This window comes from Medicago sativa, chromosome 2 (genome assembly GCF_051527215.1).
Source record: "Medicago sativa cultivar Bolivia chromosome 2, Bolivia_mono, whole genome shotgun sequence".
Classification (NCBI taxonomy): Eukaryota; Viridiplantae; Streptophyta; class Magnoliopsida; order Fabales; family Fabaceae; genus Medicago; species Medicago sativa.
Window position 1 is genome coordinate 33,280,334 of NC_140750.1, and position 4,876 is coordinate 33,285,209.

Below are 4,876 nucleotides of genomic sequence, written 5' to 3' on the forward strand. Positions count from 1 at the left end.
AACTTGCAACCTTGCTTAAAAGCTTAGATGCAGTCCACAATCTACCTAGCTCCTTGCTTAAAAGCTTCGGAGTAGTGCACAGTATTACAACTCAAAGCACAGTCCTAAACATGTATCAAGATGATACACGAAAGGCTCACAATATGTATGACTCAAAACCTAAACAAAACTCTATTTGTAAACCAATGTCTTGAGTGAATATCTTCAGGTCTTGCAGCCTTTTATATACTGAAGCAAGGCGTGTCATTCCTTCAATCATGCTTCAGATCGGATCAGTGACTTCTTCATTAAGCAATGGACAGATATAGAAACTCCTATAAAATAGGCTTATTAAAAGTCACATAAAAATACTTTCCTAAGTCATTTCATCAATTCCTTAAGAAATCACATATGTTCTGATCTCTTCATAATTGCACACAGTTCATACCAACACATGCTGGTGTGGATTCCTTCAATCAAGCATGCGCGTGCGTAAACATAGGTCAGGCCCAGAACGTACATAACAACTCTTGATGTTGGAACATTGTGTTCCACATCTGAAGTGAATATTTGTTTTAGGCAAAAGTGAAGCCAACATACAAATATCCAACAATCTCCCCCTTTGGCAAATTTTTGGCTAAAACAAATTCAGCCCACACCTGTTAAAAACAGAGAGATAGCACACGAAACCTTTCCTTCAATCTTCACAAATAAAATCTTCCTTGAAGAAAGGTTCACATTCTCAAACTTCCAAAGGATACCAAAAATATAGTTCTTCAGTCATCACACATAATCTTCAGGACTAAAGAAGTATATTATAAGTCTCAGATTCTGCTTCCAATATTTTCACACAACAATTAACACATGGAAATAAGCAGACAAGAGAACTATAAGGTATCAGAGAGAAAATCAGAGTCTTGCAGCAGAGGACGTATAAGGAAAAATAAATTCATGTACATCCTAAACAGACAGTCAACTGTCATAACACGCTACTTAGAGAAATAGGAGTATAGTACTCAGTAGCTCAAACCATCAGGATGTTCCAACATCCACAGGAACATTCAGGGACACATAAGCTTACTCCCCCTCAAGGAGTACAAACATATATTCTTTACTCCCCCTGAATATATGCACAAAATAGAATCTTACTCGAACTAGATCAATACGAAAACATGCATGCATAAACACAGAAGACTTCAACACATCAACACATCCATCAAGTCTAGGTGATCAATCAAATAAAAACAAGTATTGACGGGATGGTTGTAGAGCATTGCCCATAACATGAACAACTCATCGGTTCTAGTGTTTCCTAGTTCGGTTCTTCCCCAAATAGTGTAAGCCATTACCCTCTGAAGGTACCTAAGTACGGGGTTGTGAATGTTGCTAGCTATGTTCGCCCTAGGGACGTATTTGTTAAGACCGGTGATTTGTTTCCAAAAGGCAGATGGGTCATAGTTAGCCGGTTTTAGACTAGGATCCCAATGATCATGAATATATCCTTCATTTGCAAAACCTAAGGCCTCACAAAAGTGCTGAAGTGACATGTCATAATCAATATTCATCAACCGGAAAACAATTTTATGGTTAGGGTTATCATAATTCAACTTATCTTTGGTAAAATCTATTGAGCTCAAGAATTCATAAGTGAAGTTTTCATAACCCCGCATAGGTTTCAGCAAATCAGTCCAACCTAACTTTCCTATCAGCCTAGAAACATCATCAAAAAGCTCTAGCACATCCAAAGTATTGGGATCAGGATAACGAGAAGGATGCAAGTGTTTAGAGATGAGATTTTTATACCTGTCCCTTTGCTTGTTGTTTTTGAACTGGATTCCATGATTCTTCACTTGGGCTTGCTTCTTTGGGGGAGGTCCTCCTTGACAGCTTGCTGGTTCTTTACCACTTCTTCTTGAAGCCATTGACCCTTGTTGGAATTGGTTTTGAAGGTTTAGGGTTTGAGAAGATTTTTGGTGGAAAGGATTGGTTTAGGGTTGGGGTTGATGTTTTTGTTGGTTTGGATGTGGAGATTGGTTAAGGTTTTGTGGTGTTTGGGTTAGGTTTTGAAAGATTAGGGTTTTGGTGAATTATGGGTTTGGATGGATGAAAGATGTTTTTGATTGGTGGTTTTTGTTTTGGATAAAGTTTGTGGTTGATTGGTGAAAGAATTGAGTGATTTGGTTAAGATTTGAGGGAGATATGAGGGTTTGAAGGTTTGAAGGTTATGGAGGTTTAGAGAGAAGTTTGAAAGATGAAAGAGGGTTGTTGTTTATGAATGAGGAAGAAGAAAGAAAAATTTGTGGATATATGGGGTGTAGAGGTCGGGCACGGCCGTGCCACCTATTGGCACGGGCCGTGCCATCTTTCTGACTTCAACCACCAATTTTGCTTAAAAACTTGGCACGGCCGTGCCATACCTAGCACGGGCCGTGCCACCTTTCTGGTCCTGGGGCTTCAAAAATTTTCCATTTTTTTCGAATCAACTCGGACAATTACCTACAAACACACTTAAAACAAAGGAAAACAAAACAAAAGCAATTAAATGCGTGGGTTGCCTCCCACGAAGCGCTCTTTTAATGTCATTAGCTTGACGGTTAGAAAGAGTCCTTAGAATGGATCAAAGATATCATATTGTGTAGATGACGTTATAAAACGTTCTTTCACAACATGATCATTAAGCATGCAACAAGAGTAAAGAGCGGGACCCTTCATAACATTTTCCAACTCGTATCCTACCATTTGATCACTCACTTGAAAGACTATTCTACCAAGTTTAACATCAATGAGAGCTCCCGCAGTTGCGAGGAAAGGTCTACCTAGGATTATAGGGACATCATCGTCCTCTTCAATGTCAACGACTACAAAATCAGTGGGGATGTATATCCCCTCTATCTTAACAGGTATGTCCTCGACAAATCCTACAAGTTTCATGGTAGAACGGTCAGCTAACTTTAATTCCATTTCGGTAGGTTTCAACTCTCCTATCCCTATCCTTTTAAGAAGAGACAAAGGCAGCAAACTAACACTAGCTCCTAAGTCACATAAGGCTTTGTTTATGGTTTCATTCCCAATTTCACACGGTATGGCAAAGCTACCTGGATCTCTAAGCTTAGGGGGTGCTTCTTGGATGATTGTACTAGTTTCCTTAGCCAAGGCTATTGTCTCATTATGCTCTATAGCCCTTTTCTTTGAAAAAATTTCCTTTAAAAACTTGGCATATAGAGGCATCCTAGACAAAGCTTCAGCAAAGGGAAGTTTAATGCAAATCTTCCTAAGTATGTTAACAAAATTTTCAAACTTACCCTCTAGTTTAAGCTTTTCAGGATTTAAGGGGGATGGAGTTTTGTTTTCTTGAAGTGGTTTTGCTTCTTCTATCACAACTTTATCACCTAAGGGCTTGACATTTTCTTTCCCAATGTTTTTAACCTTAGCAAAAGTTTCGCCTAACTTACTACCCCCAAAAGATATGACATTAACTTGGGCTTTGGGATTGGCTTCGGTTTGACCAGGAAAGACTCCCGGTGTTTGGGAAGAGGTAGCCACTTGTTGGGCTATTTGAGCGATTTGAGTTTCAAGCATTTTAGAGTGAGTAGCAATAGAATCAACCTTGGTATTGAGCTTGGAAAGAGAATCATTCAGAAATCCAGTTTAGTTTTTAAGTTCTTGAAGTTGTTTGTTTTGGTTGGCAATAGAGTTTTCCAACAAAATTTCCAAATTGGATTTCTGAGTGAATCTTTGGTTGTTTGCATAACCGGGTGGTGCTACTTGTCCATAGGGATTTTGGTTTTTATAAAAATTTTGATTTTGTCGCATCCCTTGGTTGTATTGAGCATAATTCATTTGCTCAACACCGTTAATAGCACTACCTAGTTGGCAATCAACACCAGCATGACCAGTTATACCACATATTTCACAAGAAGGAGTAGGAGCAGAATTGATAGCACTAACATTGAGTTTTTCAAGTTTTTCGGTTAGTGTATCAATTTTAGAAGCAAGGTGGTCATAGTTAGAGACTTCGTACATACCTGCCTCCTTTTTGGAGGATGAAGAACTAGTGATGGCTCTCTCGTCGGTCCATTTGTAATGATTTTGAGCCATGTCTTCAATCAAGGCATACGCCTCCGTGTAGTTCTTGTTCATAAGTGCTCCACCTGCAGCTGCATCAACAAACATCTTAGTGGTATAAGACAATCCATTATAAAAAGTGTGGACTATAAGCCACTTCTCTAGGCCATGGTGGGGACAAAGTCTTAGCATTTCTTTAAAACGCTCCCACGCATCGTAGAGAGATTCCCCATCTTTTTGGTTGAACCGTGTGATTTGGTCTCTAAGTTTAGCGGTTTTAGATGGTGGAAAGAAACGGGCAAGGAATGCTTGCCTCATCTGATCCCATGAAGTAATGGAACCGACTTTGAGGGAATGGAACCAAGCGCTAGCTCTATCCCTTAAGGAAAAGGGAAAGAGATGAAGTCTTACGGCCTCTTGGTTTTCCTTCATGGTTCCACTAATTCGTAGGAAAACAGAGATGTGAAGATTGGGATCCTCAGTGGGGGATCCCGAGAATTGGTTTTGCTGCACCATGTTAAGTAGGGCAGGCTTAATTTCAAAATTGTCATCCTCAACCATTGGGTACACAATAACAGCTTGTGGCTCAGCCGTAGACGGCGTTGCATACTCTTTGAGAGTGCGATTGGCCATGGCGGTGTTATTTCGTGCGTCTCTCTTTTGTCTATGCAAATACCTTTCGATCTCGTTGATTATTACAACTCGATTTCTGGTTTTTCGCATAAAAAATTGAGAACCCAAGAAGCTAACAATAACAGAAAAATAAAAAGTTAAAAATAAAAAGAAAGAGAAAAGAGAAAGAAGGAGAGAGAGTTCTAATTACTAAGAAAAA

The 4,876-nt window shown here is 39.3% G+C and overlaps 1 non-coding gene across 1 annotated transcript; it reads left to right on the plus strand.

The window, feature by feature from the left end:
- The first annotated feature begins 4,207 nt into the window (after positions 1-4,207).
- On the plus strand, positions 4,208-4,314 carry LOC146946383 (small nucleolar RNA R71). The gene has a single exon (XR_015029433.1). It is a non-coding gene; the product is annotated as a small nucleolar RNA R71 (small nucleolar RNA).
- The last annotated feature ends 562 nt before the right edge of the window (positions 4,315-4,876 follow it).